Genomic DNA, 23361 nt, shown 5'->3' on the forward strand with positions numbered 1-23361 from the left:
AGCCCTAGGATTCCCTTGTTTCCACTCTCTGCCAAGGTTTGGCTGTGAAGTGGGGAGTGCTAGTCTTTGGCTGCTGGCCCATCTCCTCGCTAGAGTTCTCTGCCTCTGCTCCTCTTCACTTGCTGGGTTGCTTGCTTTTCTTTCCTCCCTCCCCCTCAGGTCTGTTCACTCCTTCTCTCACCCTCTCTCTTTCTCTCACTTTGTCTCTTTTCCTCAGCCTTGGCATCTTTTCACCTCCTATTTAAGCTCCCCTGTTCCCTCCTGGCCAATCCCAACCCCTCCCCCAATGCTTCTCAACTTAGTTGCTCCTGCCCCTTCCATTCAAGTGGCTTCCTTGAGGAGCAGCAATGGCGTAGGAAGTTAAGAGCTCGTGTATCTAATCTGGAGGATCCGGGTTTGATTCCCAGCTCTGCCGCCTGAGCTGTGGAGGCTTATCTGGGGAATTCAGATTAGCCTGTGCACTCCCACACACGCCAGCTGGGTGACCTTGGGCTAGTCACAGCTTCTCGGAGCTCTCTCAGCCCCACCTACCTCCCAGGGTGTTTGTTGTGAGGGGGGAAGGGCAAGGAGATTGTAAGCCCCTTTGAGTCTCCTGCAGGAGAGAAAGGGGGGATATAAATCCAAACTCTTCTTCTTCTTCTCTTCTTCCTCTCCCTCACTCTGGCTATCTCCTGGCTGTTACGGGCCAGTTTCTCCTGTGTCCTGCCTCTACTATGGGGCCCGGCACGCTGCATGGACCAGGCCATGCTTCTTGCTCCACACTGCCTCCTTGGCTGCCTGTTACATGCCTACTTGGCCCGGCGTCACTGGTTGCAACAGAGCTAGCTCTCTCCTGAGCCCTGGGGCTGTAAAGGCTGGTGGGCCTGTCTGCTGAGGGGCAGTGGGGTGGGCCACAGAGAGCCACTGTAGAAGTGCCAAAGAGCCATATGCAGCTCTGGAGCTGTAGGTTGCAGATCCTTGGCCAAAGCAAATTAGCATGATATCATCTATTGCCATCAGAAAAGTTTTTTGCTTCACAACTTTTAACCACCTTTTTCGTTTCCCATGTAGTCAGAAACAACCCCACATCCACCATTCTTTCCTATACTATTTTCCATTGAAATATTAAAGTGCAGTCAGTTTTTGTGTGGAAGAGGAAATAGTATGCTTCCACATTAGAAAATAGTCCCGAACAGTGGTGGGATTCAAATAATTTAACAACTGGTTGTTTACAAGCACCATTTTAACAACCGGTTCTGCCGAAGTGGTGCAAACCTGCTGAATCCCACTACTGGTCCCGAATGAATATTTGAATGATAATTCATTTTTAAGCACTGCCTTTGGCACAACCATTACCTGTGCATATTTAAACATGGCCCAGTGGGCAGGGGAAGCAGGAACCCCATGAGGGAAGGAATCTTCAGGCTGCTTTGCTGATGAGACAGGAGGCAGTGGCAACAGCAAGGCTTGGCTGGCAAGGGGAGCATGAGGATGAGAGAGAGTGTACAAGCATCTGCAAATGTCCGAATTCTCCCACAGCCAGCCCCACATTACAGCAGAACCAGGCAATGCCCCCATGCCCAGCCTCTTAAAGGGGATGAAGGGACGGCAAAAGGTGGAGGAAGCAGAAGTCATGTAGGCTCTAGGACCCAAATGGAGCATTCTGTAACAAAAAAAAAATTGGTGGATGAATATATAATGGTACTTTAATCTTTCAGACGAAAAGAGTATATAGTTCTTATGTATCCCTTTCCAAATTAAAATGCTGCTCAACAAAGTTACTTAGAAGTTGTGTGCATGGCTACGTACCTATTTCATGGGTTTGTATCACTTTAAAGCTTTTATGTTCCTACAGATGCTAGCAGAGGGTAAATCTAGCTTTGCTTGAAAAGCTGTGATTAAAGTTTTTAAGCAGCACAAAGATTTTATACAGAGTGGTATCATATTCGAGACCAATTAAATGTCATCTTAAGTACTTAACTGAAGCATTTTATGTGTTTGGAATCAGTTAAGTGGAAGGTGCCAAATTAAACTTGCATTTAAATTTTGTCACAGAGTTAATCTCAGGAGATTATGCAGTATATTTCAAGAATTATTTCAGAAAGCTTTCAATAAGTCTCCATTAAGTTTGCTTTAGGAGGCATAGAAATTTCTGTAAAGAAAGAAAACAGAGAGGCAATTCTCTAGGTCCTTGCTCCACGATTGAGTTAAGTGGAGATAACGAGTCAAGTAGTGCAATTATGTCCAAAGTGATGCAAGAGGTATCAGGAAAACCTTGGCCCAAGCATTCATAAGAAGAGCATAGGCATTAGCTACATTTGGTTGATAGCAAAAATACATATACAAAAACTTGGAGAGGAAAGGCAATCTATGTATGCGTGTCTGTTATTTTTAAAATGCATCTTCAGTTTGCATTGTGTTGCATTAACCATAATGAACCAAACATTTATTAATCCATTAGTAATCCTTTTTTAGAAAGCATTTTGTGCCCAGAATATCATTATTATCAGGTGTGACAATTTGCAGCATCCAAAGTACAAGGTGTATATTCGGTGTTAACCAAAGAGGCTGTGATTTGTCTACTACCATCTAATGAATTTCATAGGGAATGAAGATCTGAATATTTCAATTTTCCTACACCCAATTTCAGTGCTGGCTAAAAGGAAATCTCAAAATGCAAATTTTATTTTATGTTTTTTTTTATTTTATTAAAAATCATATTATATATTTAAAGCTTTACTACAACTGGATGTTGATAATGACAATTGCTCTACTCTCTGGGCCGTCAGAAATTGTCTTTTCCCCTTTTCCTGGCAGCCCAATTGTCATTACACTAGCTATAAAGCCCGTTATGTTAAAAAAAAAAAATACAATGATCTCTAGAAAACTATTCCAAGTCATTTCTGTCATTGTTCATGAAACATAAAAATTGAACATGTAGAAACATCAAATGCTGATTCTCCCAAGGCAAAAAAACGTGGCCCCCCTTCTGTTTGTGTGCCTGTGCAGCTCTTTAAAAAGAGAGTTGTCTCCAATATGCCTTGTCTTAATTGTAAACCACAGGGATTGGTAGGCCCTGCCCCTTTAATGTTATACAACGCACTTGCATCAGCTCTGCCTACTCCCCCTGCTTGTGTGCCTGCGCAGCTCTTTAAAAAGTAAATTGTCGCCAATACTTTTTAAAGAGCTGCACATATATATCTCCTCTGTGCAGGACAAATTTGACTAAATGAAACCTGTTCCATAATCAATGTGCTATTTCAGTAAATAGAGTTGTCAACCTCAGGCAGGTTGTAAATCTCAAAATTACAATTGGTCTCCGGACTATAGAGATCAGTTCCCCTGGAAAAAAAAACAACCACTTCCCTGCTGAGGTCCCTCCCCTACCTCATATCCTGATCTCTACAAGCCCCACCCTCAAATCTCCAGAAATTTCCCAACCCAGAGTTGGCAGTCCTAGTAATGGAATGGGAAGGAGTTCACAGCAAGGATCCAAGGTCTATCTTTAGATCTAGTCAAAACATAGTAAAAACATAACACATTGCAAATGCTCCATCTAAAAGTCTGAAGAAGTTAGCTTTGACTCACAAAAACTCATACCCTGCCAGAAATTGTGTTAGCTTTTAAGGTGCTACTGGGCCCTTGCTCTTTTCTATATCTAAAAGTCAGAATTGGGCTCACATAGAAATCTATTTTGTAAGTAAATGAATAAGATAAAGGCAAAACTTCTAATAACAAAAATGGAGTAATTTCATATCTAATTCTATATGATCCTGATCTGGATGGGCCAGGATAGCCTGATTTTTTAGATCTCAGAAGCTAAGCAGAGTCAACACCGGTTAGTTCTGGGATGGGAGACCACCAAGTAACACCATGGTTGCTATGCAGAGGTAGGCAATGGCAAACCACTCCTAGAGTTATAGAATCATAGGCCGTTTCTGCACAGGCCAAAAACAGCACCCTACAGATGGTAAAAACAATGTCCCTGGGACACTGTTTGCACAGCGCTGTGCTCACCTCCCTCAAACGGCGTGAAAACGCTGCTTTCAAAACTTGCTCCATGAATGAGGTTTTTTGGGGAAAGTGACGTCTTCCCTCTGGCACCATGTGAAGGGCACCGGCATGAGAGCGCCGCTTTCAGGCACTGCCTGTTTGCATGTGCTGTTTACCTTGTCTTCCCTCTGAGGCTCCAAAGGGGAAAGGGACATGCCTACGCTGCCCTCAGTCCCCCATAGGTCAGAGGACAGAGGGGGCATGTCACTTCCTCCCTCCACAGCCTCAGAGGGAAGACAAGGTAAACAAAACACACAGACCAGAAGCGGCTCCATGAAGAGCTGCGTCTGCGGTTTGCAGCAGCTTCGGGGCCACCCGCATGAGACCATGCGAACAGTCCCATGGCTCCACTGGCATTAATTATGCCGGTGGACAGCCATTTCTGCCGCCATGCAAAAACAGTCATAGAGTTGTAAGAGACCACAAGAGTCATCAAGTCCAATCCCCTGCCATGCAGGAATACAAAATCAAAGCACCATTGACAGATGGCCATCCAACTTATGTTTAAAATCCTCCAAAGAAGGAGACTCCAGCGCACTCCAAGGCAGTGTATTCCACTGTTGAACAGCTCTTACCATCAGGAGGTTCTTTCTAGTGTTTAGGTGGAATATCTTTTTCTGAACTTTGAATCCATTACTCTTGTACTAGTCTCTGGAGCAGCAGAAAACAAGCTTGCTCCATCTTCAATATGACATGCCTTTAAATATTGGCTCCTTCTGCACTTGCAGAATAATGCACTTTCAATCCACTTTCACAATTGTTTGCAAGTAGATTTTGCTATTCTGTACAACTGCAAAGTGCACTGAAAGTGGATTGAAAGTGCATTATTCTGCATGTGCGGAAGGGGCCAAAGCAAGATGGCTATCATGTCATTCATTAACCTTCTCTTCTCCAGACTAAACATACCTAGTCCCCTAAGCTGCTCCTCATGGGACATGGATTCCAGACCTTTTACCATTTTGATCGCCCTTCTCTGGACCTGTTCCAGCTTGTCAACATCCTTCTTGAATTGCAATGCTTAGAACTGGACACAGTATTCCAGGTGAGGTCTAACCAATTCAGAGTAGATAGGCACTGTTATGTCCCTTGATCTAGACACTGTACTCCTATTGACGCAGCCCAGAATTTCGTTGGCTTTCTTGGCTGCTACATCACACTGCTGACTCATGTTCAGTTTGTGGTCTACTAAGACTCCGGATCGCTTTCAGATGTACTGTTGTCAAGCCAGGTATCGCCCATCCTACATCTGTGCATTTCATTTTTTCTGCCTAAGTGGAGTATTTTACATTTATCTCTGTTGAAGTTCATTTTGTTAGCTTTGGGTCATCTCTCTAACCTGTCCAGGTCATTTTGAATTCTGCCCCTGTTCTCTGGAGTATTAGGTCTTCCTCTTAATTTGGTTTCATCTGCAAATTTAATTGACATGCCCTCTATTTCATCATCCAAGTCATTGATAAAAATATTGAATAGAACTGAGCCCAGACAGAACCCTGCATCCTCCCCCCACACACACACACACTAATCACTTCTCTCCAAGATGAAGACAAACCATTGGTGAGCACCCTTTTGGGTTCATTCAGTCAATCAATTACAAATCCATCTAACAGTAGTTTTGTCTAGCCCACAGAATATCACAGGGAATCTTGTCAAAGGCCTTAGTGAAATCAAGATATGCTACATCCACAGCATTCGTTTCATCTACTGAGTTTGTCACTCTATCAAAACAGACAGAGAGAGAGGAGGGGGGGATTAGTTTGGCATGATTGTTTTTGAGGAACCCGTGTTAACTTTTAGTGATCACGACATTCCCTTCTAAGTGTTTACAGACTGTCTGTTTAATGATCTGCTCTAGAATCTTTCCTTGTATTGATGTTACACTGACTGGGCAGTAATTGCTTAGGTCCTCTTTTTTCCTTTTCTGAAGATAGGGACAACATTAGCCCTCCTCCAGTCTGCTGGGACTTCTCCTGTTCTCCAGGAATTCACAAAGATTATTGCAAGTGGTTCCAAGATTACTTCTGCCAGTTCTTTAATACCCTGGAATGTAATTTATCAGCCCCTGGAGATCTGAATTCATTTAAAGTAGCCGGGTATTCCTGTACTACCTCTTTATTTATTCTGTGCTGAATTTCCCCTCCTGCATCTTCAGTTCCATTTCCCCCTAATTAAGCACTGTTTTCCTTTTGGGAGAAAATTCACATGACATTGTAATAGGCAGTGTTCTGCATTGTGTTTTCTCTCCAATGACCCTAGAAACTTTCATTAAAGAACAATAGAATGAAAGAAAGAAATTCTTACAATTATTGTGGAGTGGAAACCACTTCACAACAGTTCATCCTTTTCTTCTTCACACAGAATAATCATGGTTTGTATAGAGCTTTGGGGATATAGGCTGTCGGATGGAGCAATGCAACTATTTAATTTGCATATTGGGAAGAGTGTCTATTGATAGTTTATTCGCTGCAACCATAGAATGTTGTGAAGCATGAGGCCTTGTCAATTGTGAACTGAGTTTTGAACAGAATCTTTTCAGAAGCTCCTGTGTTTGCCTCAAGAAACTGAACTGTTCAAAGGCCTCAGCTGAAGAAGCAATAGCAGGAGCTGTAAGGGAAGAAAATTTCATTGACCTTGCTGCCAAGTTGTTCTTTTTGCATTGTTGAGCTCATTTTTGCTTGGTGTGGGCTATTTGTTCAAGCCCCTATTTACTGAAGTAACTTCTTGAGGAGAAGGTTAGCCCCAGCCCCAGCCCCTAACCCAGACCCAGGGACGTAGGCATAAATTTTTTAATGATGGGGTTTGGGGGTAGGACCATGCCCCCACTCACCCCTGGGGGGCATGGCCATGCCTCCCCAAACCCCACCCTGGCCTCAGTACTTATTTATTTTTTATTTAAATTTTACATTTCTACCCCGCCAATTTCCCAAGGGACCCAAGACGGCTTACATACTTATAAAAATACAATAATATAAAACATTACAAAGTGTAAACATTAAAACATTTTAAAATGTAAACATTTGGAGGATGTAAACATATGTTAACAGAAATATAAACATTTGGAGGAGCTTAGTAGAGAAGAAAGAGAAGGGAACTCCATTCTTTTTCCCAGAGCTCTCCACTGTCATCCTTACAACAGCCCTCTGAGGTAGCAGAGTCTGAGAACACCTGACTGGGCGGAGGTCATCCAGCCAGGTTCTGCAGCAAACTGGGGATTCGAACTTGAGGCTCCCAAATCTCAGCACAACACTCTATCCACCACACCTCGCTGCCCAGTCAGAGATGGGCCGAGAGGCTCCTGGGAGGCCCATCGGAGCAGCTCTCCAATGCCAGGGACGGCAGACTTCCCTGCCCTGCACCCCCACCGGCTGGGCAGTCCCTTCTGCTCTCTTTTCCGGGGAGAGGTTTAGCTAGGAAAAATGGAGCCCGGTGCAAAATCTGAGTTTTGCGCCCCCCCCCCATGGGCGGCCACTGTGATGCTGGAATCCACCCCCAAACAGCATCACTTTCAATGGTGTTTAAACTAGGGAGCCCAGATTCTCCTTTTAAATCCACCTTAAAGGGAGAATCTGGGGTCCCCAGTTAAAACAACATTGAAAGTGATGCTGTTTGGGGTTGGATTATCCCCCACCCTTATTTCCCTAATTCAGAGATCCAGGCCATCTAGTTTGTAACCACTGTTCCTCCCTGACAGTCTGAGATTAGAGGAATCTGGCCACCTATCCTTCCTCTCCCTGCCTCTCACTGGCCTCACTGCCACTAGACACAATCTCCAGACTGAAGGAACTGTGAGCTGACACGATCTGTGTCTGACTCCTGAATCTGCATGTCTCTCCACTCAGACTCAATTCCTCAACCAGCCTTTTCTGACAGGCTTCTTCCTGCTTTTATAGCAGATAGAGTACCCTATCTGTGGCTACCAGGTAAAGCATTACAGTCCAGCCAATCAGGTTGCACTCTGGCTGTTACTGTGGTGTTTTGCTCTGGCTAACTGCACCTTTGCACATTAACCCCATAAGAGCCAAATCCGTCACATTCTCTCTTTCAATTTGCATCATTTGGTCTCAGTGACATCATATGCAGCCAAAACTTATTAACTATGTAGTATAGTAATGTGATTCAGTTATGTACCTGCTCCCTGACTGGGTAGATCCCTGATGTGACTAATCTCTGCAACATTACCTTCATTCTCAGTGGTCCTAATTAGCCTTAAGTGATACCATTACATAGCAAAGTTTCTCTAGGTATATAACTTTATAACATCATCCAGTTCACTGTGTGATTCCTGATGGGATGCCTGTGACAAACCCACAAATGTGGCAACCATCGGGGTGAAATGCTATATGCAAACAGTAGAACAGAATAGGAGCAAAAAAAAAAGATGTCTGCTTGTACAAAGTGTTTTTGGGTAAATATTTCTGCCTCACCAAAATTACTAATTTTGACCATAAAATTGAATCTGTAAAATATTTAATGCATCTCTAATCAGCTAGAATTTGATGCAGCTCTAATGCATCATCCAAGGATTTTTTGATTCTGGCCTTGATCAAATTTGTTCTAATGTAAGGACATAGGTAAGGGGGGTTCTCGGGTTCAACCCCCTCATTACATGTCCGAAGCTCCGCCCCCCCGTTTGTGGTTTTTTTTGAAATTTTAAGTGTTTTTTCACTTTGTGGTCTGAAGGGGGTGCAGTTTTTAGGCTAGAACATGGGTCTGCAACCTGCGGCTCTCCAGATGTTCAAGAACTACAATTCCCATCAGCCCCTGCCAGAATGGCCAATTGGCCATGCTGACAGGGGCTGATGGGAATTGTAGTTCTTGAACATCTGGAGAGCCGCAGGTTGCAGACCCATGGGCTAGAAGCACCACAATTTCAGAGATTTGTTGGGAGACTCTCCTGCTGATACCACCAAGGTTTGGTGAGGTTTGGTTTAGGGGGTCCAAAGTTATGGACTCCCAAAGGGAGTGCCCCATCCCCCATTGTTTCCGATGGGAGCTAATAGGAGATGGGGCTACACATTTGAGGGTCCATAACTTTGGCCCCCATGAACCAAACTTCTCCAAACCTGGGTGGTATCAAAAGGAAAGTCTCCTGGGTGATACCATCCAGGTTTTGTGAAGTTTGGTCAAGGGGGTCCAAAGCTATGGACTCCCAAAGGGGGTGCCCTATCCTCCATTGTTTCCAAAGGGAGCTAATGGGAGATGTGGGCAACACATTTGAGGGTCCATAACTTTGCCCCCCCTGAACCACACTTCATCAAACCTGGGTGGTATCATCAGGAGGCCCTCTTAAAGTTTGGTGTTGCTAGCTTAACAATTGCACTCCAGACAGCAGGCACCCCCTAAATTTCCCCAGATTCTCCTTTCAAATCCACCCCCTGTGGTATGGATTTAAAAGGAGAATGTGAGGTCCCCAGTTTAAACATTGAAAGTGATGCTGTTTAAAGGTGGGGGATAATCCACCCCAAAACAGCATCACTTTCAATGTTGTTTTAACTGGGGACCCCAGATTCTCCCTTTAAGGTGGATTTAAAAGAAGAATCTGGGCTCCCTAGTGATGCTGTTTGGGGGTGGATTCCAGCATCACAGTGGCCGCCCATTGGCCCCCCAAAACTCAGATTTTGCACCAGGCTCCATTTTCCCTAGCTACGCCTCTCCCTGGAGGGGAGGGCAGAAGAAATTGCTGGCTGGGAACCCAGCCTGTGGTGGGGTGGAGGAGGGGAGTCTGCTGCCCCTGACCTCGGAGATCTGCTTTTATAAGCACTGGGGCTGGGGGCAGGGCTTGGGGAGGCATGGCCACACCCCCAGGGGCGGGTGGGGGCATGGGCCCCCCGAGCCCCCCACCTAAAAAATCTATACCTACATCCCTGTTCTAATAGTTTGCCCTTGAGCAGTTAAAATCAGGGATTCAGTTTCCTTTTTCAGACTTCCAGTTGTTAACCACAGCCAGGTGGTCATTGTCCATCTTGTCCTTGATCTCCAGAAATTGGCCGTGCAGAGCTATGTTGTGCCAGCTTTCGGTCCTGATTTTAATCACATTTTTTTCTGTATTCCTGTTTGGTTTTCTGGGTCTTCAGCAAATTTCTGTTCTTCACCTCAATCAATGCCTGTTCTTGACTTTCATTCACATAATTGGCTAGCACATATTTCTCCTCTTTCACTATTTGCTGTACTTGCAGTAAGCCTCTGCCACCAGATCTCTGGGGAAGGTATAATCTATTAGTATCACTGAGTGGGTGTAAGGCATGGTGCATTGTCATAGGAACTCTGAATTATTAAAATTCCAATTCTAAATGGTCAATTCCAAATCCAAATTTTGGTGATTGTTTTTCAGGGCTAAGTACTTCAACCACAAGATGAGTTTCATAAGATTTCTTTTCCATTTAATTCATTTCCTTTACTTTTGGAGTAATCTTCCTGACACTTAGCCAGTGCCTGTATGAATAGCCATTGACAACCCATGCCAGAACCACTATATTCATTGCTAGCAAAGTTGTATACGGGCCAAACAGCAGCAGGCAACTCTGTGTTAGAAAACGGAATCAGTACAAATATATATAAACCCACATGTACCCTTCCATGCATTTGGATGCTAAAGTGAAGTGTATCATTTGGCAGTATGTGATTTTTTTTCAGCAGTACTGTGTAACATGATAATGACTAGTTTATATTGCCATTTAGCACCTATAATGGTGTCAGATGGAGGTGACAGAAGATGAAATCTTAGAACTAACAAGTTATGGAGTGTCAAAACCACCTCAAATGTTAGATGGCTGAACTATTGACTAAAGTATGTGTTATGACTAAAATCTGCTTCCTTATCAGAGGACTGGAAGGTAGCCAGTACAATTGTAATTCTTATAACTAATCTAGCAGGGATGCACAAAATTACAAAATCCTGTCAATTTTGGCTCAAAATGGGTGGAAAGCATTATTAAGAATCCAAGGGTAATCTTAAGCAGACTTTCACACTTGTGAGTCCATTGAAATCAGTTAGCTTAGAAGGGGATCACTGTGTAACATGGTTAAACACACAAATGCCTTCAACAAGGCAGAGATGAAAATTGGGAGCAGCCTGCAAACTGGCTAGCAGCAGCTGCATAGCATCTAGCTAGCTAATTCCCACTCCACATAATTCCCGCTATGCAGTTCCTTGGTCTCTCAAACATTGGTTCAGCCTTTAAGACCTACTGCAACTTCCCCACCCCACCTTCCTATTTTCTTAAGGCTGGGAACCACTCACTGCCTTGTCTTGCCACTTTTTCCCTTCCTTTCCCCCTTCAGAATCTGAGGAGTTTCAGAAAATGATAGTTTAGTTGAGAGTTTAGTTGCAAGCACTTTCCCTCAGCCCTGTAGCACATCCATAAAGTGAAAGATGCCTGTTGACTTTATTCCTTTCCAGGTACTTTCCTTACTAAGGCACTCTAAAAGAAATACTGGAGGCAGATTTAAACTTAAACAGATTAAGGATTTTAACAGATAGAGGAGATGGTAAAGGGAGGAATAATAACTTGGAGATGGATTTTGATGAGGCAAAATTAGACAGGAAGCAGGATAAAAATATATACACTAAACACAAGAGATTGGCATAGAGCTTCAGAGTTTTCCAATAACATTTAACTTTTGTACATTGCTATCTTAAACATGTTAACACATTGTGTATTAACTTAAACCCTTTTTGCATTTACCTTAACATTCCTGTAATTCAAAACTCATCTTCGTGTTCACAGCACTTTCATGCAATGGTTACCACATTACAAGTTTACCTTAAACATTTACATACTCATTCAGGTAACTACATCAGTTCACATGTACAATTTTTACCTTCAGTTGGTCCTAAAAAGTATGTCTTTCATGTATCACCAGGCATTAATTTGATTGGTCATTGGGCCCTGGACCACCTGTAGTCTTCTTCCATAAAGTTTGGTTATTCAGCTTAGCAAAGTGTGCTTCTTGGTATCTTTTGCTGCGTTCTCATGATTCACCATTTTGGACCTTGACAAGTGTGTTCCTGGTGCTTAGCACTATGGCTCCCTGACACCTTGAGACTCTTGCTCTGGATAGAATTCGAGAAACTGAAGGATTATAGCTGGAAATGGTAACATCTTGTTTTGAATCTTGCCCTTTGAACCAATGCTATGTTACTGTGTAGTTAGTATGTTCTGGTTCAGGTTTTATTATTTTATTGCTCACTGATAATGTTCTCTTTTTGATGATATTCTTGCACAATTTTAATACACTTTCTTTAATCATATTGCATGGTGTTTCATCTTCTGGTGGTTTCAGTCTAAATTCAGTCCTAGATCCTCACTGCTACATACTATCAGATTAATTTGTTTTGTGAAATTCACTCTGCAAGTGGTTTGTCTCAGAGGGAAGACTTTCTTATTCATACTCCCAGTAATATTGGAAGCATGCTTCTTAGCTTCTGGCTATTGGGGTAGACAAGTGGGCTGGTGGCAGCTACCAAACCTAAGGTCTGTGGACTCAGGCTTCAGGGATTTAAGTGTTTGTTTTGATCCTCCTAAAACAAAGATAATCTTGGATTAGAGAGCATTTGTATATGTCTCTTGTTCCTGAGGTTGTTAGGGCCAAACTAGATGTTTTGGCAGCCTTGGGTTTTAGGGAACAATTTGACCATCTATCTATATATATAAAAATCTAAACGTGTGTTTGTCCCTGATGGTCTCCCTCAGAATCTGCTGGACGGATCACCCCCAAATTTTCACAGGGCATCCCTCCCTGTTGAGGGCAGGTAATCGGACCTTCAAATCACCGAAAGTCCATACCTGAGCCAGGTAAAATGTCTTTTTCCTGGCGCACTGGGCCATGAAGCTGGCTGTATTTAACCGTCACCCTTAGAATGTTCGTGCAGCATATCTGAGCCTGAGGGCTTGGTATGAGGGCTTAGAGTGTTCGTGCAGATGGCCAGAGATGAGCAGTGAAAACAGTAAATAGGTAACACTGTTAGGTAATACGAGTGGAAGTGAAACACATACACACTTTGCCATGTGAGATGTCAGGTGGGGTTCCCCCCCCCCCCACACGCAGGTAACTTTCACTCTCTGTGCCTCACCCACTGCTACCACACAATACACATCCAGCTCATCCTCACACACCTCACTCTGCCCTCCCTCACATCCAACCACCTCTTACCCACTTCCTCACCCATATCCGCCACAGCTCTCTTTTACTAAAAGCGAGCTGGAGTTTGCCTTTTTCTTCTAAGAAAATCTGCGGGGTAGGGGCGAACCAACACTACCGGCTCTGCTTCTTTTGCATGTGGCCCTTTAAGAACCCAGGGAGCTGGCCTCGATCTGAGCGCCTCACCACCCTGCCTCTGCTGCCTGACTGGAATAGCCTGCTTGCCCCAGTTCTGCCTTAACCAAGCCAGGACTGTGCGTGTCAACCAGCCTCATGGACAGCGGGATTCGCACTCTGGACAGTTCCGTTGTGGAATGGGAAGGGTTACCTTATACTTAAAAAAAAGACAACACCCTATAACGATGTGCATTGAAAAGGGAAAGAGGGATTCCATTTGACCACCCCAAAAGGCTATGCTGGGGATCATTGGACCTGCATGGACATCTGTGTGGGCTGCGGACTGTGATGAGAATGACAATTGCCACAGCAACCCGTGGCCGGGCCTGCTAGTTTTAAATAAAATTGCTGAGAGGGCCCAATTACATTTGGTGCAGGGGCACAAAGGAATCTTGTTCCTCGCTCTGCATGTTTTCAAGTATTATAACACCATGGAGCTGGTCTTTCCAAGAAAATTGGGTTCCCAAGATGGCAAGCATCAAACATCAAAACATTTCAGCATTAGAAAGATCCTCCTCTTTATCACACTGAAAATAATTGAGGTACAGCACCTGCACTATCATCTGGGTTATGGTAGGGAGCACCTTCCAGTATAAACCAAGTTGGAAGTTAGCATTTTTTGTGGCTGCATTAATTTGCTTCTCTAACAGTAAGATTGGGTCCAACATTGGGTCCTAGGCTCTTGACCAAGTCAGAAGGGATCAGCTGACCCATCAAAACTGGGAAGCATGACATTGGCTGATTCCTCATGGGCCAAAAACAGCGGTGTGAAAACAGTGTGAAAACGGTGTGAAAACAGTATAAACCCTTTTACACCATTTTAAACCCTTTTAAACCCTTTTCACATCATTTTCACATTGCTGTTTTTGGCCAATGCAGAATCAGCCATCCTTCCAGATCTTAGGCTTCCCAACAAACATTACCTCTGTCTTGTCAGAGATCAGTTTCAGTTTAATCACAGCAATCAGACAATGTCTCAAGACCTATATTGCATCCCCAGGAGTTTTGAACAGAGAGCTATGGGGCTTGGTTTCATCAGCATGCTGGTGACATCCAATACCAAAACTACAAATGATTTCTCCTAAGAACTTTACATAGAAATTGAACAACATGGTACATCACTGTACCTTGTGGAACCCCACAGGACAACTCACACACTAAAGATGACTAATCTCCAGTGGCAACCCTCTGATTCTGAGCCATGAGGAATGATTTAAAAGCACAACGCTCTATACATATTTCTGTCTCCAAAATGTTTTAGCAAGATATTGTGGTGTACTATGTCAAAGGCAGTGGATGAATCTAGTAGGTGCAACAAAGAGACATGGCCTTTGCCCAGTGGTGGGATCCAAAAATTTTAGTAACAGGTTCTGATGGTGGTGGGATTCAAACAGTGGAGTAGCACCAATGGGGCTGGGCGGGGCATGATGGGGGCATGGCCGGGCATTCCGGGGTGGGGCATTTCTGGGTGGGGCTGTGGCAAGGGGCGGCAGAAGCGCGCACGCCCACATGATACATTCTTGCTCCACCCCGCCTCTAGATTCAAATAATGACTGTTTAAAGTATTAAAAAAGCAATATACCGAAAGGTAGCGTATTATTTATTTTTTATATAATTATATTGATTGATTTTAAATAATAACATAAGTAAGGAGAGAAACCAAAAATCTTTTACAATTGTTAACAGATTACAAACATATCTAATTGTCTATCTCTCTCAACCCCCCTCAACTAAAGCATCCTATATTGCCTCCCTCCTTCCCATATTTCCCTCCCTCCATACTCTCTACTTCCCCTTCAGATTCCTATAACTACTTTATCTATTCTACCTGAAAGAAAACTAACAGAGGGAGAGATCCCAAATCCTTAATATAAAAGAGTAGTTTAAACTCCTCTCTTTCCAATATAAATTTCAAGGGAAAAAAAGAAAATGAAAAATCTTTACCTATAATACTTTCCCAACCTTTGTACCAATGAACAACAAAAAAAATAGAATCACTATATATTGTATTATTTCATACAGTTCATACACACATGGGGGGGTGCCATGGGGAGCAGGGGGGCTGCAGGGGGCCCTGGGGGGTGATTTTTCATTCCCCACTTGACGAGATTTGCTGTACCCAGGGACAGAGATTACCCCCCTGTCCCTAGTGGAGCTAATCATTAATAACCGTTTCTCCGAACTGAGAAAATTTTAGTAACCGGTTCTACCGAATAGGTGCGAATAGGCTGCATCCCACCTCTGCCTTTGCCTATGTTGGCTGTTTCTGCACAGGTCACCTAATTAAAAGTTTTAGATCCTCCCCAAAAACATGATTTTTGTTTACACTCACCCCCTTGAAACAATTCCTGGCTGGCTGCCATTTTCTGTTTTTCCTTGTTTTTTTTCTCACTGCAAATCAGTGTTTCTATGCTTTGCAGCCTCCAACTCTGATTCCCTGAGTCTTCTGTAATTGATGCTGTGAGGATTAAGCTCCCTCAAACCCGCCCCAAATCACAAAAATGCCCCGAAATGTTCCAAAAACAGGGCAAAGGGCTTCTGCAGGTTAGGAGTGAGTGAACAAAATGGCGCTGATGAGAAGTGCAAGGAACTTCCAGGCTAGACTACTGTAACTCGCTCTACGCGGGCCTTCCCTTGCACCTGATCCGGAAACTGAAACTGATCCAGCATGCGGCAGCTCGTCTGCCCTCGACCTCGCCCATGTCACCATGGACATGGGCAAGGTCTGGGATGCCCACCTCACCCCCCCACTCCCCTTGCCAGCTGGGAGCCCAGCCGGCAGCCGGCAGTCTCTTCTGACCTCCCCTCCGGGCAGGCCAGAAGAGACTGCAGTCCTGGCCTTGGAAACCTTCTTTTATAAGCACTGAAGCGGAGGGGGGGGCTTGGGGAGCAGGAAGGGGTGGGACTTCCTGCTCCTCAAGCCCCACCCCTGGCCTTAGTGCTTATAAAAGAAAGTATCCGAGGCCAGGACTGCAGTCTCTTCTGGCCTGCCCAGAGGGGAGGGGGAAGTAAGGGAGGGGGGAGTCCAGGGGGGTTGAGGGTACTTGGAGGCAGCAGGAAGTCCTGCTGCCTTGTCGTTTTTAGCGTGCCTCAGATGGGTCGAGGCATGCGAAAACTACGAGACAGCAGGACTTCCTGGTCATGTGGGGGGCCGATTTTGCGTCCCCATGTGACCAGAAGAGTGGCACCCGGGGACAAGGGATACCCCTTACCCCTAGGCAGATATACCACTGGGGATGGGTACAATGGGGTACAATTGAAGGACCACTGGTATATTTAGAATATATAATCCTGTCAAGCAGAGTAACAGCAGAAATGTGGATTGTGCAGCACGCAAAATTAGAATAGTTTATCTCTCAAAAGACCAGCCATTTTACCTCAGAAGTTCATAAACATAAGGAGAACTTTACTTAACTGAGAGAGAAAACATATACACATTAACAAAGTATCACATATATAGTTACATGCACGGCTCACAGTTTGTTACAGTTTGGTTGTGATAAAATATCTTTGTCAGAGCACTTTTACATAGCATTTGGTTTACAAAGCACAGAGAACATCTTTTCACTTAGTCAGGCAGTCAGGCAGTCAGAGCAAGTGAGAGAGGGAACAGAACACTACCAATGGATTTTAACTGTCACCTTTAGAATGTTTGTGCAGCTTCCCAGAATTCCCTGCTGCTTCTGCTGTGACTGCATGCAAACAAGGCAGGAAATTCCAACAACAATAACTATATTTGAGTGACTGAGGGAAGGTGCCCTGAATCAGTGGCCAATTTCTTATAGTAAAAATGCCCCATTGTTAGCATGGAGAATAGTCCGGGGCAGCCAGGAATTCTTCACGGCTCCCGGTGCTGCAGCGTATCTGCCATGTTGTTGCCCCAGTGCCACCCTATGGCATTGGCTTTGCTCTGCGTATTTCCAAAACCGCCAAAGTTTGAAATGTCCCTTTGTTGCTGTGGTGGCCTCTGCTGCTGTGCAAAACTCCTCGACAGCAGAACTGGGGCCGCTTTTCCCACCTCGCTGCTCTTGCCTGCTCCACCAATGGACAGGTGCTGAGAATCGACGCCTCCCCTTGCAGTGGGAAAAAACACAGAGGGAGAAACCTTGGTTTTTAGACAGAAAAGCAGTATGTGCAGGCACCATGAACGGGAGGGCGGTGATTCTCTTGCACACACAAGGATTTTAGATTTAGATTTTAGATGGGGGGTGTAGGATTGCAATTCCCTCGCACACGCAAGGATTTTAGGCAGGGCAGGGGGTGAGGGTGCCAATTCTCAGCGCCTGTTTTGTGTTCAGAGCCATTTAAAACTAAAACAGTGAAAGTGAGTGGGGGGAATGAGGGAAGATTCAGCCAATCAGAATGCGGGAAATGGAGGTTGTCTGCACATGCGTGGAAGACATTGCGGAAGAGCTCGCTGTACAAATGGAGAAGTACCGAGCTCGTGAAGAAACAGTTGGGGCATATCGCGCCAGCCCTGCCTCAAATCCGAGGAGTGGTGAAGAGTCAAAAGCAGGGCAAAAAGTGCCTTGGCAGGTATCCTCCCTGATCTACCACGGGGCATTCTGACCGTGAAAAATCGGCCAGTGATTGATTTGTATAGGTTTCAATGACTCATTTATATGATGCTTACATGATTTCAGCAATCACGATTGACAAGGTCCCAGAGTAGTATTCAAAGATCTCAAGATCCTGTCACATCCATCATGGTAAATTGGTCAAAATAATCCATAAAGAGCACAGATGATGTGTTAGATATTCTGCCTGATCTGTTTTACAACCAGCATCCAAGTCAAAGCATATTTAAGAGTTTTTATCATTAAAAAGCTTGGCAAAGGCATCATAAATCGCGCCCCAGGCTTCAGTCTGGCGGCGCCGTTGCAGCAGGGGAGGAACGAGGGAAAGCCTCTTCCCCCTGCCGGCCGGCCGGAGTCTGTCACGTGGCCGGGTGCTGGCACGTGACAGGGGCCAGGGCAGCCTTTAAAAGGCTGCGTCGGCAGGGCCCCGGCCTCCGTCGAGGCCGGCAGCTTCAGAAGGCCCTCCCTTCCCTCCCAATTTGAATGGTTCAGAGGTTTGTTGATTGTTATGTTTATCGCAGTTAGGCTGGAAGCGGTTTGGGCATAAGAGCACATCCTATTGTGGGAAGGCAGTAGCTTGCATGCCGGACCTTCCCACGGGGGCCTCCATATGAGGTCCGTGGTGGCGATAGAGCTCTTGAAGACAAGCCTTGGGGCCGTGCCAAGAAGCTTCGCTGCCCAACTGAGGAGGGGTATCACAAATTGGGTTTCTGCGTCCATGTGGCATCCAGTGCTTCCTGTTCAGGTTCCCTCGGGGGATGTGCCGGACAAGGAGTTCACCAATCGAAAGGGCCTAAGGGGTCAACTGGGGCTGCCCTATAACCAGGTCAGCCGGTTAGCTGCCACAAGGAGCCAGGATATTATTAACTCTATTATGCTTCGCCCAGCTTCAAAGTTTTGTTATATGTTAATAAATATGGGCTGCGGCCGATTTCTTTTCCAACAAACATGTGTCATGGTCATCAATTGAACGAGTCTCCACACATCTGCATGCAACTGATTTCATGTTTCTGCGGCTATATAGGCTCAAATTTAGGAATCAGTAGCTGCTGAGATATCTTAAACAATTGGGAAGACCATGAACTTGCTAAAGCAGCAATAGCAGAGAAATAATACTACTTTGCCATTGTCACTGCTACTTCATAGGTACTCCAGTGAACTCTATAACATGATTCATTAGATTCAGTATGAGTTTTCTGGCAGCTTAGACATAGATGTCTTCCAGACTTCTTTAGGTCATCCAGCTCCATAGTAAACTATGGGGCTGGATTCTGCCATAAGGATGGGAAAGGTTGACAACTACCATATCTTGTGAATAGTATCGAGGAGTTTTTTGTTCCGAGCTCTCACCACAGTCTCAACAAAGAGAGTTAGAATCCTAAAATCCTCTAGAGAATTCTGGAACATAGTGGAATCTATGTGTCTCCATCCAAAGATGTTTGGATGTCGCCCAGGAATTATTGTAGTGCAGATAACATATTATACCGATTCTCCATGAGCTTCTCAGGGTCCAATATATTGTTGAAGTCTTTTATGACTGGAATCAACTGGCTGTTATGGGTTCTGGGGGCTCTGTAGCCATGGTCTGGTAGTTTTGCTCCTAACGTTTCACCTGCAGCAATGGCTGATGTCTTCAGAGGCATGTCACAGGGAGATGTGTTTCTTTCTGTGGCACAAAGTTCCATTCTGCTTTCCATTCAGTACATCACCTTCATTGTGAAACTTCTTATCCAAAGAGGATAACCAACAAGGTCTGCATGTTTCTTGCTGGTTAATTTTTTTAAATTGAAGAAGCACTGAAAAGTCCAAACTGGTTTTTAGTTTTAATCTTGTTGTTTAGCTCAAGTCACCATGATTTGGTAACATAAGTGTGCAAAATTGCACTGTACTGTGTTGTTTGAATATGTGAAAAGTAGCCAGATTAACAGACTTGAGGTGCTCATAAACAGCCAAACTGCTTAATTAAAAAATTCATCTCTCTGCTCATAACTGGCAGTCAGAATGTAATGTGATCCACAAGGTGTTTGAACATTCCTAATAATAATCACCATTGTAAAACCAAATAAAATCTTAGTTAACTGATTGTAAGGAATTCCATAGAAGCAGAAATAAAAGGCTCTTTGGTGAAAAAAGACCGTTTATTCAGACATCTTAGAAAGCTCAAGTACACGCAGTGGCAGGAATGACACTTCCCGCCAGAAGCACAGGTTATAACTCCATTCATCCCATCCCCCTCCCTGCTTCCCATGGGAACGGAGACCTCATCTCCCGCGCAGAGATAAAGTCTCCGGCGATGAAGCTGGCCCATCGCCCGGGCTGTGGAAAATGTACCTGGCAAGGTTAGGCGGCTGCCCTTGCACCATCAACACCATTGGGAGGCAACCTTTTACACTCTGCCTCCCTTTAAAGAAGACCCCTCCCCAGGTTTTATGCGGAGGAAGGCGCGGTGGAAAGCAGGGAAATAAGGGTGGGGGCGTCAATATTTTCGGAATAAACCCATTGATTATACCCAGAGGGAATATCCCACCCAAGAGACTAAATATTGCAAGGCGTTTGCGATTTAAAGCGAGAGTCCAAGGATAAAGCGTCAATTTTAGAGTAGCGCTGCTGTAATGCCATCAATAACTACAGTTGAGTGGGGGGTCTCTCCGGGCCGAGATTAGGTGCTTGCAGCAGGCATGCGGAAGCAGGAAGAAGAACCTCCTTGAGTAAACTGGAAATGGAGAGACAGGATGAATGTTACTTACTAAAGAGAGTTAGAGGCAAATCCAATCCGGGCAGTGACATCATTAATCACTTTAGTAATCTATGAAAAGGTCCCACGAGAATCTTTTGCCCTAGTTTGGAAAAATTCTATGCACGATCTCTGAAGCATTTCCTTTTTGGTAGACAAATCACACCCAAAGCGCCCACACGCGATGAAGGAAAATCCGAGCGGTGCTTATCCGGCAGCTTGCAGCTTTTGGGAAGTCCATAGCCTGTTGTAGGCATGGTCTGGATCCGATTCCATCCCTCGGCTAGGGATGAAATCCATTGTTGAAACTCTGGAGGATCCCAAAGCTGTCGCGGGTAGTTCGGCGTAAGTAACGGCGAAGGAAACAATGAAAGCCGAACCAGGACACAATTTCAAAGGGGGTTTTCTTTGTGTACCTGCTAAGTGAACCGCCATTGTTATAGGCGTACTCCGCAAGCGTGGAATGAGCTTCGCACTTCAATTGTCTTGGTGGTAGTTGGTGTAACAACGTATTAAATACTCGCTCTAGGGTTCTGTTACGCCTTCTCTCCGACTCACCGTCACTTTGAGCGTGGTAGAGAGCGGCGACCGCTGGGCTGCCCCCAACAACCCCAAACGCCTTCAGAACTTTAGGAAATGAATGGTGGGGAGACGGCGGTCGAGGAGACCACCTTAACGGGGGCGGAGTGTAGAGCCCGGTAAACATGTTGGAATGAACAGCCGTGCTAACTTAGGAAGCCGGGAGGGGATGGGAAAGCTACATGTGGAATAAAATGGGCTTGTTTAGAAAATAGAGTCCACCACCACCACCCACAAGAGCCCGTGGTTGCCATGACTTTCGGGCAAATCTGTAATAAAAAATCCATGGGAGATGACTTCCCATAAGGCGAGGAGGCCACCGGGAGAGGAGTTTCAACTTAGCCCATGGGGCTTTCCCGGAGATGGTTTTGGCTTCTGCACAAACAGAGCAGCCTTTTAATATACGCCTCTCAATGTCCTTGCAGCATTGCAGGCGCCACCAGAATTGATGGCCGGGCCAAAATGCAGAGTTTTCAGAAAGCCAAAATGTCCAGCCGGCCGAGGGCATCGTGGCAGAGCTTACGCGAACCTGCTTCTGGCGGAGGGGGAGGCATCGCACGCCAACCTCCCCCTCCGCCAAACTCCATTCTCCAAACGCAATTGGGGAGTCACCTTCCTCCGCTGGAGGTTTCTCGAGTGCAGCCCGCCTCCTCCGAAGTTCCCGCTTAAGAGAAAGGAGAGACGAGACTAGGAGAATGGGCGGTGAAGGAGGAGTGGAGCCGTTTGAGATCCGGGTGACAGCCAGTCCCTAACTGGGAGGGGAGAGAACAGTCGCGTGGAAATGTCTGCGTAAGGCAGCTCCACCCCCTCCCCGAGGTAAGCCAGCGAGAGAGCTGTTCGTCAGCCAGCTTCTATTGGTTTTCCCGGGGAAAAAAATGGACTGTGAAAGAGAAAGCGAGAAAAGAAATCGGCCCAACGGAGTTGTTTTCGGCGTGACATCTTGAGGGGGGTGGAAAGAGCGACCAGGTTTTTTATGATCCGACCCAAACCTGAAAGGGGTGTTTAGCCCCCCCGCTCAGCCAGTGGCTTGCCAGAAGTGGAGAGTGCTACTTTGATGGCTGCAGTCTCTTTATCCCCTACAGTCCAGTTGGAGTTCCAGCATACCCGGAGAATTTCTTCTTTGATAAATAAGCAACAGAAGAGGCTTGCCCCAAGCGCTTTGTCCGGGAGAGCATCCACGTGAACCACAAACGGGATGATCTGGAGTCAAGGAGTGCTTTAGGATAAGGTTCCGGTGGTAAAAGCAGACTTTAAGAGCTGAAGAAGGCTTGGTTTGTTGACATTCCTCAGACCAGGAAAGGGGGGCCCCGGGCTTGGCCCGGACAGTGGATCTTTACCCTTAGTCGCGTAAGAGGTCTGTGAGAGGGAGAGTCAGCTCAGCCAATTGGGGTATAAAGTCACGTATAGAAATTAGCAAAACCCAGAAAAGATTGGAGTTCTTTGCTTGGGTTGGTGGGGGCGAGCCATTGGAGGACCAGCGTACAATTTTAGCTTAGGATCCATTTTTAAGCCCATGCAGGCGAGGATCCGGTAACCCAAATAGTCAATGGAAGGTCTGGTGGAAACAGCATTTGGAGAGTTTGGCAAAGAGAGAGTTGTTGGAGCAAAGCGTTTCAATACTTCCCGAACCAATGCTTCATGCTCCTCTATGGTTTTGTGAATAAATTAAGCGTCATCTAAGTATACCCACAACTCCCGCTTGTACACAATAGATCAAGTGGAGACCTTCGTTGATAGAGGGCCATACAAAGCCCGGGGGGCAATCCCACTTAACCCGCAATGGCATTATTAAGTATTCAAACTGTCCAAACTTTGTGTTAAAAGCGCAGTCAAGTGTTCATAGCCTTCAGCAATTCTGACCCTGTAGTAAGCTTCTCTCAAGTCTAATTTAGTAAAGATCGCCCTTTGCCCAGTGCATCTAAAAGGTCCTTGATCAAAGGCAAAGGATATTTATTGGACAGGGAGACTGCATTGAGACCTCGATAATCTGTGCAAAGCCGTAAAGAACCATCTTTCTTTTTTACAAACAAAACGGGAGCAGCGTGTGTGTGTTTGGTAGCCGCCGTATGAACCCGCGGCGAGGTTCTTGTCCAAGAAGGCAACGAAGTTCCTTCTCCTCATTGG

Source organism: Sphaerodactylus townsendi, linkage group LG02 (assembly GCF_021028975.2).
Source record: "Sphaerodactylus townsendi isolate TG3544 linkage group LG02, MPM_Stown_v2.3, whole genome shotgun sequence".
Classification (NCBI taxonomy): Eukaryota; Metazoa; Chordata; class Lepidosauria; order Squamata; family Sphaerodactylidae; genus Sphaerodactylus; species Sphaerodactylus townsendi.